This window comes from Ovis canadensis, chromosome 24 (genome assembly GCF_042477335.2).
Source record: "Ovis canadensis isolate MfBH-ARS-UI-01 breed Bighorn chromosome 24, ARS-UI_OviCan_v2, whole genome shotgun sequence".
NCBI classification, from domain to species: domain Eukaryota; kingdom Metazoa; phylum Chordata; class Mammalia; order Artiodactyla; family Bovidae; genus Ovis; species Ovis canadensis.
This window is the reverse complement of record NC_091268.1, coordinates 53,686,172-53,702,994: the sequence shown is the minus strand read 5'-3', so window position 1 is coordinate 53,702,994 and position 16,823 is coordinate 53,686,172. Positions and strand designations below refer to the sequence as shown.

General features: G+C 43.6%; 1 long non-coding RNA gene across 1 annotated transcript; it reads right to left on the bottom strand.

The window, feature by feature from the left end:
• Positions 1-30: 30 nt before the first annotated feature.
• On the bottom strand, positions 31-16,029 carry LOC138429583 (uncharacterized). The gene is made up of 5 exons (XR_011252849.1): positions 15,705-16,029; positions 14,362-14,420; positions 10,155-10,233; positions 9,731-9,820; positions 31-6,556 (listed from the first exon to the last, which is right to left on the bottom strand). It is a non-coding gene; the product is annotated as an uncharacterized lncRNA (long non-coding RNA).
• Positions 16,030-16,823: the final 794 nt, after the last annotated feature.

Below are 16,823 nucleotides of genomic sequence, written 5' to 3'. Positions count from 1 at the left end.
CATACACACAGGAAAATTAAAGACCCGCACTTACAATCCTCAATAATGTTTTATTCTGTTCAGTTTTAACCAGAATTTTATGGCTCAGTTGCCTAAATGATACCTGTGCCTTTTCTGGCAGAGCTGCCCAGCCAACATCCCCCCACACCTCAGGTCAGCAGCCAATGGGTGACAACTGGTGCTCCAGGTACAGGCTCCTGAGGCAGGCAAGAATCAGACTTTATTCCCATGGAACTGGGCTGTATATCTCACCTGTTGGCCACTGTCTGTAAGAAGGGAGCAGGACTTCCCTTTGTTGTCTCCTGGGCTTAGAGCAGTCTTCCCAGATGGCTGGTGCCAAAGGCATTTAAAGGCACAAGTACTGGGGGCATCAACCTGGGGCAGGATAATAGTCAAGGTGAGCAGCAGACATACTGAGAAGCCGGGGAAGGAAGAGGCTGGAAAACTGTGTGTGGGGATAAGAGCTTTTAAAAGCTTCCATGTGCACACTGTATTTGTGCAGGGTGGGACATGACTCAGAAAAGATGTGGAAAGTCCCTATGCACTCACCTAGCAACTCTGTAAGCTGGAAGTGAAGACTAAGGCAGAGTGGAACCAGCCTGGTCAAGCACTAGAGGTGTACCCAACACAACCAGCCTGCAAAACTAGGGGAGTGCCTTCACATTGCCTCATGTTTGACTCACATTTGACCTCTGACACATTCCCATTGATTAGTGCTTCCTTCGTTTTTGACCAAGGAGGCCCAGGCTCACCTTGCACACCCTGGGTGTGACCTAGACTGAGCTCTTTCTCCAAGGAGTTCCTTGTAGGGGCCAATGTTGGGAACTGACTTTGCTCACCACTCTGGGGGGTGTTACTCAGTGGACAGAGCTATGAAATATGTAATTTTAAAAATGAATAATATTTTTTGATTCATATTTATCATCATAGGGAGGTCACATGAATTCTTTGATTTCTATGGTTGTCTTATCTCTTAAACTGGACGTTTTGATTCCTAGTAACTTTTATAATTTCTTTTAGCTTTCTCCTACAGTGTACACAAAATAGATTCAAATAAACAGCAATATTATCAGGAAGAAAACTGATAAGTGATTTTATAATTTTTGGCTGGCATTTTTGTCCTTAAACACTTTCATTTAAGGATGTATAGTCATAACAGAGTGCAATATTTCTTCAAAGAATTACTTCTTTTGTGTGGTCAAGTTGCCAATTTGGCATTAAGTTGATTTCAATTTCAGAATCTTTTTACTTTTCAATATGTAAATCACTCATTTGTTCAAAGTTTAAAAATTCATAAAAAGGAAAAATCAAAGAAACCTTGCTTCCACCCCCTCTCTACAAATAACATTCTCAGAGACCCTCTCTCCTAATGAGCTCTTTGATGTACATGAGCTCAAGTTTTCTCCCATGAATTCTCAAAGGTATGACACATATGACTCTACACAGGAATATTTTCCACACCTGCTGCCATTCAGGTTCTCTCTTGTGTGTGAATCACTTCATATTTAGAGTTGACTTCTTGTAGAAGGATTTCCCATATTTGTTATATTCATAAGGCTTCTCCCCTATGGTGTTTGCTGGTGTACTGTGAGGGTTGACTTCATACAGAAAGGACTTCCCGCATCTCTTACATTCGTAGGGCTTCTCCCCTGTGTGGATTCTCTGATGATTAATGAGGTTTGACTTCACATAAAACCTTTTTCCACATTCATTACATTTGAAGGGGTTCTTCCCTGTGTGAGTTCTCTGATGCACAGTGAGGTATGATTTCAGAAAGGTTTCTCACATTCACTACATTTATAAGCCTTCTCTTCTGTGTGAGTCCTCTGATGCATGGTTAGGGCTGACTTAAAACAGAAACATTTAACACATTTACTACACCCATGGGGTTTCTCTCCAGTGTGTGTTCTCTGATGTTCAATGAGATGTGATTTCTGGAGGAAATTTTTCCCACATTCTTCACATTGATAAGGTTTCTCCCTGTGTGTGTTCACTGATGTTAAGTGTGGTGTGACTTCTGAAAGAAAGTTTTACTACATTCTTTACATTTTTAAGGTTTCTCCCATGTGTATTCTCTGGTGCTGAGGGTTGACTTCTCACATTCATTACATTCAAAGTATTTCTCTTCTGAGTGTGTCATCTGATAAACCAGTTAGGCTTGACTTCAGAGAAGGCTTTCCCACATACTTTACACACATGGGATTTCTTTCCTGTGTGATTTCTCTGATGACTATTAAGCAACTTCACATAGAATGACTTCTCGCATTCACTGCATTTAAAGGATTTCGCCCCAGTGTGAGTCCTCTGGTGTATGAGGGTTGAGTTCATACAGAAGGCTTTCCCACATTCACTATATTTGTGTGGTTTCTCCCCTGTGTGTTTTCTGATGTTTTGTGAGGTCTGACTTTTTGTAGAAGGAGTTCTCACATTCACTGCACCCATGGGGTCTCTCCCTGGTATGAGTTCTTTGATGGACAGTGAGGGTCAAATTCATAAAGGATTTGCCACACTCACTACATTCATATGGTTTCAAGCCTGAGTGAATTTTATGATGTTTAGTGAGATCAGACTTCACACAGAAGGTTTTTCCACATTCATTAGTCATAAGGGTACTTTGCTCTATGAGAGACTTGATGAATAATTAGGCCTGACTTAGAGTAGAAGGATGTCCCACACTCAGTACTTTCATAGGGTTTCTTCTCTGTATGTTTCCCCTGGTGAAGGTGCAATGCTGATGTACACAGAATAGAAGGATTTTCCACATTCATCACATTTGCAGGGCTTCTCCCCTGTGTGTGTGCTCCGGTGATCAGCAAATTGTGACCTCTGTGATTAAGTTTTCCCATGTCATTGCATTTGAAAGCTTTCTCCCCTGTATGCATCTTCTGGTGTTTAGTTAGATTTGATTTCACACAGAAAAATTTCCCACAGTCCTTACACTCCTATGTTTTCTCCCCTGTGGAAATTTTCTGGTGATGGTTGAATTTTGATTTTGTGTAGGATTTCCCACAATCTTTACACTGGTAGGGCTTCTCTCATGTGTGAGTACTCTGGCTCAGCTTTAGGGCTGAGATCTCATGGAAAGATTTCTTATACTCATCACACACATGAAGCTTCTTTTGCTGGTTGGTAATGGCTGACTTCCCAGGGGGTTTTGTCACATTCACAGGTTTTCTTTCCTGCATCAGTTCTTTGCTGGATGGTGTCTTGTGCTGTTTGGAAGGTTTTCCCACATTTATTATTGTCACATGGCTCCTCTTCTTGTGTGTTTTCTGATGTTCAGTGAGGTGGGGACTCCTGGTAAAAAGATTTCTTGCAGTGACTACATTCAGATATTTTCTCTCGTGAGTTTTATGAGGTTAAAGTAAGATGAGATTTCTTGCTGAAATTCTCATTTCCATGAGATTTGTGGGTTTTCTCTACATTAGTTTCCTGATGTTGAAAGAGGGTTGATGTCTCATGCTCATTAACTTCAGGGTGATTCTCCCTTGTGCATTTCCTGCTGGATTTGGAGCGCTAACTTATCACTGGTATCTTGCCCCTCCCTGTTCCTCATAATCCTGGGTACTCTATTCTGTTTGAGTCTTCTGTTGTGGGATGGTGGCTGCCTCACTGGAGGTGGCTGCTCTGCACTCATGACCTTCAACAGGTGGTCCTGAAGGCCAAATCTTCTGTTGCCCACAAGGGTCCTCATTATGACTCAGGGGTCTCCCATCTTGGTTATGGTTGTTGGATGCTTCCCAGGATGAGTATCCTCTTGATTATTACCAAGAAGCAACTTCCCACATGTATTAATTTCATCAGAGTCCTTATCTGAAACATTTTTATCATGCCACACTTCCCTGTCATTCACCAACTCCTGGAGCTTACTCAAACTCATGTCCATAGAGTCAGTGATGCCATCCAACCATCTCATGCTCTTCGTTCCCTTGTCCTCCTGGCCTCAATCTTTCCCAGCATCAGGCTCTTTTCCAGTGAGTCAGCTCTTTGCATCAGGTGGCCAAAGTATTGGAGCTTCAGTCTCAGCATCAGTCCTTCCAAAGAATATTCAGGACTGATCTTTAGGAGTGACTGGTTGGATCCCCTTGCAGTCCAAGGGGCTTTGAAGAGTCTTCTCCAACACCACAGTTCAAAAGCATCAACTCTTTGGCATTCAGCTTTTTTTATAATCCAACTCTCCTATCTATACATGACTACTGAAAAAACCATAGCTTTGAGTAGATGGACCTTTGTCAGCAAAGAAATATCTCTGCTTTAATTTAATATGCTCTCTAGGTTGGTCATAGCTTTTCTTCCAAGGAGCAAGTGTCTTTTAATTTCATGGCTGCAGTCACCATCTGCAGTGATTATCGAGCCCCCAAAATTAAAGTCTCACACTGTTTCCATTGTTTCCCCATCTATTTGCCGTGAAGTGATGGGACCGGATGCCATGATCTTCGTTTTCCGAATGTTGAGTTTTAAGCCAACTTTTTCACTCTCCTCTTTCACTTTCATCAAGAGGCTCTTTAGTTCTTCTTTGCTTTCTGCCATAAGGGTGGTGTCATCTGCATATTTGAGGTTATTGATATTTCTCCCAGCAATCTTGATTCCAGCTTGTGCTTCATCCAGCCCAGCATTTTGCACGATGTACCCTGCATATAAGTTAAATAAGCAGGGTGACAATATACAGCCTTGATGTACTCCTTTCCCGATTTCGAATCAGTCTGTTGTTCCATGTCCAATTCTAACTGTTGCTTCTTGACCTGCACACAGATTTGTCAGGAGGCAGGTCAGGAGCTCTAATGTTCCCATCTCTTTAAGAATTTTCCACAGTTTGTTGTGATCCACACAGTCAAAGGCTTTGGTGTAGTCAATAAAGCAGATGTTTTTCTGGAACTCTCTTGTTTTTTCGATAATCCAACAGATGCTGGCAATTTGATCTCTGGTTCCTCTGCCTTTTCTAAATCCAGCTTGAACATCTGGAAGTTCACAGTTCACATATTGTTGACGCCTGGCTTGGAGCATTTTGAGCATTACCTTGCTAGTGTGTGAGATGAGTGCAGTTGTGCGATCATTTGAACATTCTTTGGCACTGCCTTTCTTTGGGATTGGAATGAAAACTGACCTTTTCCAGTCCTGTGACCACTGCTGAGTTTTCCAAATTTGCTGGCATATTGAGTGCAGCACTTTCACAGCATCATCTTTTAGGATTTGAAATAGCCCAACTGGAATTCCATCCCCTCCACTAGCTTTTTCGTAGTGATGCTTCCTAAGGCCCATTGCGCATTCCAGGATGTCTGACTCTAGGTGAATGATCACACCACTGTGGTTATCTGGGTCATGAAGATCTTTTTTGTATAGTTCTTATGTGTGTTCTTGCCACCTCTTAACATCTTCTGTTTCTTTTAGGTCCATACCATTTCTGTCTTTTATTTTGCCCATCTTTGCATGAAATGTTCCCTTGATACCTCCAATTTTCTTGAAGAGACTCCTAGCCTTTTCTGTTCTATTTTTTCCTCTTATTTCTTTGCATTGATCACTGAGGAAGGCTTTCTTATCTCTCCTTGCTATTCTTTGGAGCTCTGCATTCAAACGGGTATCTTTCCTTTTCTCCTTTGCCTTTGCTTCTCTTCTTTTCTCAGCTATTTGTAAGTCCTCCTCAGACAGCCATTTTGCCTTTTGCATTTCTTTTTCTTGGGGATGGTCTTGATCCCTGCCTCCTGTACAATGTCACGAACCTCTGTCCATAGTTCATCAGGCACTCTGTTTATCAGATCTAATCCCTTGAATCTATTTGTCACTTCCACTGTATAATCATAAGGGATTTGATTTAGGTCATACCTGAATGGTCTAGTGATTTTCCCTACTTTCTTCAATTTAAGTCTGAATTTGGCAATAAGGAGTTCATGATCTGAGCCACAGTCAGCTCCCAGTCTTGTTTTTGCTGACTGTATAGATCTTTATCTTTCGCTGCAAAGAATATAATCAGTCTCATTTTGGTATTCACCATCTGGTGATGTGTAATCTTCTCTTGTGTTTTTGGAAGAGGGTGTTTGCTATGACCAGTGAGTTCTCTTCACAAAACTCAGTTAGCCTTTGCCCTGCTTCATTCTGTATTCCAAAGGCAAATTTGACTGTTATTCCAGGTATCTCTTGATTTCCTACTTTTGCATTCCAGTCCCCTATTATGAAAAGGACATCTTTTTTGGGTGTTAGTTCTAAAAGGTCTTGTAGGTCTTCATAGAACTGTTCAAATTCAGCTTCTTCAGCATTATTGGTTGGGGCATAGACTTGGATTCATGTGATATTGAATGGTTTGCCTTGGAAGCAAACAGAGATCATTCTGTCCACCCGGGATGATGGGATGAGATTTAGCACTTTCCTGTAGCTCAAATGGTAAAGAATCTGTCTGCAATGCAGGAGATCAGGGTTCAATCCCTCGGTTGGGAAGATCCTCTGGAGAAGGTTATAGCAATCCACTCCAGAATTCTTGCCTGGAGAATCTCATGGATAGAGGAGTCTGGCAGGCTATCTCAGTGGGGTTGCAAACAGCTGGACACGACTGAGCGGCCTTTGTCTATAAGGTCATAAATAAGAAAAGTTAGGTGTACTTGAGAAAAGCTAACATATTTCTTATGTACATATAATTTATTACATCAGTGATTCTCACTTTATAGTCCCAAGCGCCTGTGATGAAATCCTGAGCATATATTTTCTCTTTTGATCAGAAAAAGGAAAAATAGAAAACATTTGCTACATTGGAAAAGGGAGCGTAAAACTATAATGAACACACATAGATTTGCTGTTTTGCAAAGACCATCAGAACTTAAAAGAAGAAACTAAAGCTGAGGGAAACACACAGATAACTGGGTGATTACCCCAACAAAAACCATGAATAGGAAGTAGAACAAGGAATATGAGTGTACATGGATGTCAGACGACATAGCAGAGGAACTCTTAGGTATGGGATAAAACATTGTATGTATTCAGATACAGCCCACTACCTATACGCCAGTGGGAAAATAAGGCATAGTACTTGTTCAAGATATCCTTACAAAAATACATGATAAAATATTTTTTTAAATATTCACCCCAATCACAAGTCACAGTCTGACAGGTTTTTACACTCAGTAGTCTGCTTTTCAGCTTTGCTTCCACAAAAATTTAGAAGTCCTCCAGGAAATGTATCTCCCTTTCCCTCCCACTCTGCTTCTCTCTCTCCCAACTCCTTTCCTCATATACTTTGAAAAAATGATGCCTCTTAAACTCCATTTTCTCCAACACTGAAGTAGTTACTGCCTATATTTTTTTATTAACACACTATGGAAAGGACTAACTTTATCCAATAGTACTTGATAACACTGAATTTCAATCATGTATCACATGATTTTGTTCTTCTCTCCCAATTACATCCTATGCTCCTAGCAGGTTTTATTGTATCTCTACTTGCCTTTGAGTCCCTCTGAGTAGATGTATAGTTGGCAGCTCTCAAATAGTATCAGAATTACCTATTTCATACTGCAGTATAGTTGACTTACAATGTGGCATCAGTTTCAGGCAGATAACAAAGTGATTCAGCTATACATAAACAAATATCTGTTCTTTTTCAAAGTCTTTCTCCATATAGGCTGTTACAGAGTATTGAGCAGAGTTCCCTGTACTATATAGTAGGTCCTTGTTGGTTATCTAATTTACATACAGTACTGTGTGTATATTAATCCCAACCTCCTAAATTATCCCTCCCCCATCCCAGATTTACCTGGAAATTTTTTTTCAAAACATGGAGGATAAACTGTCATAGCCTGGTGTCAATCTATATGCCTTATGAATCAGAATCTGAAAGTAAGTGATATAGGCCTGTATACTTGGGAAATGCTTTCTGAATAGATAGTCAAACCTATGAATATTAATAGGTGAGCATATCTCTTATATATTACCCATCAAATGAAGGAAAAGTTTAAAAAAAAAAAAAAAAAGAGGCCCCACATGCTCTCCGGTGTCACAGTGCATGGTGAGGTCTGAGTCCTTGTGGCTCAGCCACTAACTGAAATGTGAATTCTAAGAGGGGAGAGAGTACAAAGCACTTCAAAACAGGTGTGAACTTGAGCTCAAACATCAAATAGTGTAAAACACACAAGCGTTAACTACACAGCACGCACAGTCCTAAATCCTTTCTTCAGGGTCTGGAAAGGCAAACCTCAAAAACAGGTGCAGGTGTGGTAAGACATATGTATGAGCCGTTTGGAACTTAACCGTAAGTGTTTGGGCAACATCAACAAAAAAGGATGAATATGCCTTGATGTGTTTAAGAAGAGGAGTCTTAAGTAATAGAGAGCAGCCCTAGGTTTATATAAGGCCACCAACAAGATAAAACAGATGCTTTAGATTTTAAAATATATACTTAGAATTAGGAATGAAATAAGGCCTCAGAGAATAAGGTTCTGGTTTTGAGTGAGGTCACTGGAAGGTAAGAATAAAAGGTATAGAAGACGGTTTTCAAAAGAAATTAAAAAGAGAAACTAGGGAGAGATCAGTACTACATGTGCTTTTTGTGGTTGTCAGATACAGGAGAAGAAAAGTGTTAGAGCCTAAGTAAGTGGAAACAAGAAATGTGAGATTTACATTTTGGAAGAAAAGATTTCAAGGTTAGTCTCTGCCATACTGACAATGAAAGAACTGTAACACCTCAGGTAAAATGCAGCATAGAGGGCGGATAAGGCTGGAGATGGAGGAGGTGGAATTTTTCAGCCACTGAGCAAAGCAAAAAGCTTAACTCTTGAGTAACAGATGAGTACTGAAGAAGCGTTAAAGGGAAGGGACATTGGAAGCCTAGTTCTTAACAAACTTCCCAGGAGACAGAGTGATCGAATGATCAGAACTGTTTCTAAAACGTCTTAAGTACGACATCATAATTTTTGGCAAATTTGAGGATAGAAAATGCTATTTCACTGTGATACTTTTTCTCTCTCTGATTACCAAAGAAATTGTAGATATTCTTATCTATCATTTGTGTTTTTGTTTCCCATTTGTGTCTCCGTTTCTCGTATCTTATTCACTTCTCTCTTGGGCTGTTGGGAGTTTTTCTTATGAATGGTAGGAATTTATTATTTGACAAACTTTTATTAAATGCTAAATGCACTATATGAGACAGTGGAAACAGACATGAAAGAAAAAAGACCCTGTTCCCATGAAGTTTACATCCTAGTGGAAGTAAATAGAAATTAAGTAGAATAAGATAAAATGCCTTGTTTAAATTTCTATTTGAGAAAAGTGTGTAAGCTCCAGGAGCTCAGGGAAAGTGTTGGTTTATCAGTGTATCTTCAACTCCAAGAGCACGGGTGGCACAGGACAAGAATATTTGCAGAATGAATAAACAAATGCCTGGGCAGGGGCAGGAACTGAAAAGAAAATAGTCCATAAAATTGGAGGGAAATGAATACTAGAGAAGGAGAAACCAAGAACAAAGGTCTAAGAAGAGGCAGGCAGCCAATCAATGCTGGGAACAAGAATGGTCATCTTCCTTAAAAGTCAGGCAGGAAAGGAAAGCACTGGTGTTTTAAAAGAGTGGTGGACGGAAGTACAGTTTGGGTTATCTGAGGCAGGCTGGCTTGCCATTCAGTTACTTTCAAAGGTCTGAGGCCCCTGAAGAGTATTACTGACACAGAGCCCAAAGGTCCCAGTTTCTAAATCAAGCTACCTGGTCCACATTTCCACTGGCTTCTTTTTTTCCACCTGATAATGGTTAACTCACCGGAACCACTCCAGCCTGGGAATTTTAATGGCCACAGCTCTTCTCCTTGCTCCAGCTTGATGATCACCTCTGGTCTGGCAATGCAGTACCCTGTGAGTGAGACATGGGGTAAGACTTCTGACAAGCCTCTTGGACATCAGAGCCCCTGAAGGATGAGGAAGGTGCAGGTTCAGGAGTCACGTGATAAAGGTGCCCATTTGAACCTTTCTTTTGGAAGGTGAGAACAGCAAGCTTTCTGTGCCCAAGCAAACACGTCTGACCCATAAGATGAACACACATCATAAAGTTTCACCAAGGGCTTATAAGTTTTGGCAGCTAATGAAAGAAAAACAGTGAGGCATTACACAGAGAAGACATCTCACCCACAGAGACCAGGTGGCTATAGCTTTCCAGCATCACATCCCAGTATAGGGTCCTCTGATACCTGTCAGTTGTCACCACTCATCCCGGGTGAAGTCCACAGTCATGTCCTTGAACGACATGGGTCCTTGGCCAGCACACTTCTATTCAAACCAAAGAGATCAGTACTGAGTGACATGAAAGATATGCAAAATAATTCTTAATATGTTTACCATAAATACTATAAGGCTACCAATCTACACATTGTTTTATTTTATAGATAGAAGTGGTATTGTGATAGGAAAATCCAGATGGTGTATTAACTTATTAATTCCAACAAAAACTCTGAAGTTCCTACCATACATCTGAAATTGTCCCAGCTTGCCAAGACTGCTGAGTTAAATCAGTCCTTTTTGTTTGGGCTTCAAGGAGCTTAAAGGAGACAAATTAGATCTACGAATACTCCTCCTGTAGTAAGGTATTATTCAGTTCAGTTCAGTCGCTCAGTCGTATCCAACTCTTTGCGACCCCATGAATTGCAGCACACCAGGCCTCCCTGTCCATCACCAACTCCTGGAGTTCACTCAGACTCATGTCCATCGAGTCAGTGATGCCATCCAGCCATCTCATCCTCTGTCGTCCCCTTCTCCTCCTGCCCCCAATCCCTCCCAGCATCAGAGTCTTTTCCAATGAGTCAACTCTTCACATCAGGTGGCCAAAGTATTGGAGTTTCAGCTTTAGCATCAGTCCTTCCAAAGAACATCCAGGACTGATCTTTAGAATGGACTGGCTGGATCTCCTTGCAGTCCAAGGAACTCTCAAGAGTCTTCTCCAACACCACAGTTCAAAAGCATCAGTTCTTCGGCGCTCTGCCTTCTTCACAGTCCAATTCTCACATCCATACATGACCACAGGAAAAACCATAGCCTTGACTAGATGGACCTTTGTTGGCAAAGTAATGTCTCTGCTTTTCAATATGCTATCCAGGTTGGTGGTAACTTTTCTCCCAAGGAGTAAGCGTCTTTTAATTTCATGGCTGCAATCACCATCTGCAGTGATTTTGGAGCCCCCAAAAATAAAGTCTGACACTGTTTCCACTGTTTCCCCATCTATTTGCCATCAAGTGATGGGACCAGATGCCAGCCATGATCTTCATTTTCTGAATGTTCAGCTTTAAGCCAACTTTTTCACTCTCCTCTTTCACTTTCATCAAGAGGCTTTTGAGTTCCTCTTCACTTTCTGCCATAAGGGCGGTGCCATCTGCTACGAGTCGGACACGACTCAGTGACTTCACTTTAAAGTTTCACTTTCATGCACTGGAGAAGGAAATGGCAACCCACTCCAGTGTTCTTGCCTGGAGAATCCCAGGGAAGGCGGAGCCTGGTGGGCTGCCGTCTATGGGGTCACACAGAGTTGGACACGACTGAAGCAGCAGCAGCATCTGCATATCTGAGGTTATTGATATTTCTCCTGGCAATCTTGATTCCAGCCTGTGCTTCTTCCAGCCAAGCATTTCTCATGATGTACTCTGCATATAAGTGAAATAAGCAGGGTGACAATAGACAGCCTTGACATACTCCTTTTCCTATTTGGAACCAGTCTGTTGTTCCATGTCCAGTTCTGTTGCTTCCTGACCTGCATATAGGTTTCTCAAGAGGCAGATCAGGTGGACTGGTATTCCCATCTCTTTCAGAATTCTCCACAGTTTATTGTGAGCCACATAGTCAAAGGCTTTGGCATAGTCAATAAAGCAGAAATAGATGTTTTTCTGGAACTCTCTTGCTTTTTCCATGATCCATCGGATGTTGGCAATTTGATCTCTGCTTCCTCTGCCTTTTCTAAAAGCAGCTTGAACATCTGGAAGTTCACGGTTCACGTATTGCTGAAGCCTGTCTTGGAGAATTTTGAGCATTACTTTACTAGCATGTGAGATGAGTGCAATTGTGTGGTAGTTTGAGCATTCTTTGGCATTGCCTTTCTTTGGGATTGGAATGAAAACTGACCTTTGCCAGTCCTGTGGCCACTGCTGAGTTTTCCAAATGTGCTGGCATATTGAGTGCAGCACTTTCACAGCATCATCTTCCAGGATTTGAAATAGCTCCACTGGAATTCTATCACCTCCACTAGCTTTGTTTGTAGTGATGCTTTCTAAGGCCCACTTGACTTCACATTCCAGGATGTCTGGCTCTAGATGAGTGATCACACCATCGTGATGATCTTGGTCGTGAAGATCTTTTTTGTACAGTTCTGTGTATTCCTGCCACCTCTTCTTAATATCTTCTGCTTCTGTTAGGTCCATACCATTTCTGTCCTTTATCGAGCCCATGTTTGCATGAAATGTTCCTTTGGTATCTCTAATTTTCTTGAAGAGATCTCTAGTCTTTCCCATTCTGTTGTTTGCCTCTATTTCTTTGCATTGATCACTGAGGAAGGCTTTCTTATTTCTCCTTGCTATTCTTTGGAACTCTGCATTCAGATGCTTATATCTTTCCTTTTCTCTTTTGCTTTTTGCTTCTCTTCTTTTGACAGCTATTTGTGTGGTCTCCCCAGACAGCCATTTTGCTTTTTTGCATTTCTTTTCTATGGGGTGGTCTTGATCCCTGACTCCTGTACAATGTCACGAACCTCATTCCATAGTTCTTCAGGCACTCTATCTATGAGATCTAGTCCCCTAAATCTATTTCTCACTTCCACTGTATAATCATAAGGAATTTGATTCAGGTCATACCTGAATGATCTGGTGGTTTTCCCTACTTTCTTCAATTTCAGTCTGAATTTGGAAATAAGGAGTTCATGATCTGAGCCACAGTCAGCTCCCAATCTTGTTTTTGCTGAATGTATAGAGCTTCTCCATCTTTGGCTGCATAGAATATAATCAATCTGATGTTGACCATCCAGTGATGTCCATGTATAGAGTCTTCTCTTGTGTTGTTGGAAGAGGGTGTTTGCTATGCCCAGTGGGTTCTCTTGGCAAAACTCTACTAGCCTTTGCCCTGCTTCATTCCATATTCCAAGGCCAAATTTGCCTGTTACCCCAGGTGTTTCCTGACTTCCTACTCTTGCATTCCAGTCAGAGCTATGCTAAAAATCAGTGTTTTGTGTTGTCTGGCCAGGCTTCACTGAATAGCAGACCTTTATTAATGTAGTACCACTGCATATGCAGAGTCAAAGAGACATGAAAAACGCACAGCAGTATGACAGAAACAGGAGCAGGGCAGGACCATGAGAAGATGAAAAGCTGCAAAGGTGTTCGGGAACACACTGTGCAATAATTCTGGACTCATCCCTGGAATTGAGAGTTCTCCAGAATGCTTCATCACCACCCTGAGTGTCAGGTTTTGAGCACCCCCAATTTATTTTTAATAAGTAATTCTGTTGTTCAGTCACTAAGTCATGTCCGACTCTGTCACCCCATGGTCTGTAGCCCACCAGGCTCCTCTGTCCTCCACTATCTCCCTGAATTTGCTCAAATGCATGTCCACTGAATTGGTGATGCTATCTAACCATCTCATCCTCTGCCGCCCCCTACTCCTTTTGCCTTCTTTTCTAGCACTGAAGTAATATATACATTCTCTTAATCCACACAATAATGATAAGCTTAACTTATCTTTCTTTCATTAATGTTTAAATGTAACCAGTCTACTGTCTTCTTCCCAGCAGAGAAGAAAGCACTGGGGCATCTTGTGCCTCCACAGGTGGGAGGTGTGGCCACTGAAGACAAGGAGGAACCAGTGAAGACAGACATGCAATCTCTGTCGCAGCCGTAATATTTACATTAAACAGCAACAGGGAGCTTCCCTGGTGCTCACAGGTGGAGAGTCCACCTGCCAATGCAGAGGATACGGGTTTGATCCCTGATCTGGGAGGATCCCACATACCATGAAGCAGCTGAGCCCATGCACCACAACTATTGAGTCTATGGTCTAGAGCCCAGAAGCTGCAGCTATTGAGCCCATGCGCCCCAGAGCCCATGCTCTGAAACAAGAGAAGCCACCGCAATGCATGCCTCGACTAGAGTAGCTCCCACTTGCCGCAGAAAAAGCCTGTGCAGTAACGAAGACCCAGCACAGCCAAAAATAAATGCATGAATAAAATATTTTAAAATAAAATTTAAAAAAAAGAAATGATGACATCTTAAAGGTAGTAGAGTCTAGATGCCACCCAGGATGAAGTTAGGGGCAGGAAGGACAGGATGAACCCCATTCTGGTAGCTTTTTATATGAACATACTAACAAAACGCCAGGAAATCCACTGGAAAACAAAATAGGGAACAGAGAAGAGAAACACTTCACCTGGCATTTGCTCATTTTCTGTTGTTCTTGGAAGACTGTCCAAACCTGGGAAGGCATTCCTGGAAGAGGAAGAAGAGGCAACAGGATGATGAGAGCTCCTCAATGCTCCACACACCAGCTGGGTAACTGTGATCCTGGAGGAGAGGAAGGCTAACAGCTGCCCCTGGGTGATTTCTTAAATCTGCAACGTTCCCTTACTGTTTTAACTGCTTACAACCCTGCCCACTAACAGAGAAACATCTAAAGCAGAATCATTAAGCAAATGATAGTGTCTCAAAATATGATGCCTTCGTTAAAGCTGATATTGCAGGGTAGAAAACCTAAAGGCTATTTTGTGTAACTGTTTTACTACCAAGATATTAACCCCTTGAGTCTGAGAATCCTCATAGTTTTGAAAAAAGGGATAGGGCCCTTAAACTTGGGTGTTTTGTTTGGTTTAAAAAACAAAAAACTTTCTTCTAACTTGCTCTTACTCAAAAGGATTTTTTTCTTTTTTTAAGGAAACATGTTTCTGTGTGATCGCGTGGAAAGCACAAGCCAGGACTTCCACGTGCCTCTTACTGATTCTTCACCGGTCAATTCCCCCTTCAAGTTTTTTTCCCTTCTGTCAAATGACACAAAAATACACAATCCTGGCAAACCCTCCAGGAACTCCTGCTACTCTTGACTGAGAGTAGTAACAACAGAAAAGCAACAACTTTTCTAAGAACAGGAACAACAAAAACAACTCCAGATGCCGGACATGGTTACAAAGCACCCCACCACACCAGCCACATTTCTCATGCCTTCCGTCCCTGTCCCCAGCTTCCTTCTCTCTTTCCCTGAGCGACACACTCCTTTTCTGGGTTTCTGCCGCTGCTTTTCTGGAGCTCGGATAGGGTTCGGGTCCGAGGGTGGAAGGCAGGGGGGTTTCCCCGGTGAGGTTCCCAGAGCCCCCTCCTTCTGACCTCGGTAGAGATGCCTTATTCTAGCAGAGCCTAGGAAACTGATTCACTTCAGCGGGAAGCTATCTCGGGGCCTGCCTCTCTGAGAACACGCAGCTACCGGAGACTCCGGCCGCGCCTCTACAACGGCGGGCCACCAGCGGTTGGAGTGCCCCCGGCCCGGCCAGCTGCGCCGGCCAGCGCAGCGAGAGGCAGCAGGCCACAAATCTTAGAAAACGAGGGAAACCGCGGCGTGCTGCAGTTCGTGGGGTCCTAAAGAGTCGACTTAGCCACTGAACAAGGGAAACCCAGGATTCAAACCACCGCCGCCTCCAGTCTAGGGCACACGGATCCGTATTTGGGCCTGAAGGACGCGCGCCGCTAAGGGGCCACGCCGGGCCGCGTCGGGGCTCGTCTCACCTCCGGGATGCGGGGGCCGGCCGGGAGTCAGTCGCTCTGTCCTCTGGGCCGCGCTCGGGCAGCCTCGGCGGTTAGGAGGATGGAGACGCCGCAGCCGGCGCGGCCTCTTCCCGGAACGCGGCCCTCAGGGGGCCTCCCGACTCAGGGGCGCATCCCAGGCGGCAGTGCCTCTGCCCCCACCCTGCGCCGCTTCTCGCGGCCTCCAGCCGCCCGCGCTCACCAGGCAGCGGAGCTCAACGCGCGACCGCACGGGGACAGGCAGGAGGCCACAGCTACACCCCGCCCCGAACCGACGCGCTTGCGCGCAGAGCCCGACGCCGCGAGCGGGAGGCACCGCCCATTGTGGGCGGGGCCTGTGGGGGCCCGGCCCGCCCCGCGCCCCCGCAACATCCCCCTCACTCGCAGGTGGCCCTTCCCTCCTCGCCTCACCCCCGCCTCTCCTCACCCGCCTCACCGGCCCCTCCCCCTTTAACCGCCCCCGCCCCAACTCTTCTGCGTCACCCTTCTGCCCCATCTGGAGGTGAGGGGCCTCCTCGCAGCCGCCAGCGAGGGAGAGATTTAACAACACAGATGAAAAAGTTAAATTAGCCCAGCCACGCAATTTTTAAAAACATGAATGAAAAAGAAGGGAGGGGGCAAATTTTAAGACGCAATACACGAAAATCGAAGGTAAATACAAATGCACACAAATGAAGGAAGGGGAAAGAGTATCTCACACATTCTTCCAGAGATGACTGTCCTGAACCATTCAGTTCAGTTCAGTCCCTCAGTCGTGTCTGACTCTGCGACCCCAGCACACCAGGCTCTCTGTCCATCACCAACTCCCGGTGTCCACCCAAACCCAAGTCCATTTTGTCGGTGATGCCATCCAACCATCTCATCCTCTGTCGTCCCCTTCTCCTGCCCTCAATCTTTCCCAGCATCAGGGTCTTTTCTAATGAGTCAGCTCTTTGCATCAGGTGGCCAAAGTATTGGAGTTTCAGCTTCAACATCAGTCCTTCCAGTGAGCACCCAGGACTGATCTCCTTTAGGATGGACTGGTTGGATCTCCTGGCAGTCCAAGGGACGCTCAAGAGTCTCCAACACCACAGTTCAAAAGCATCAATTCTTCTGCACTAT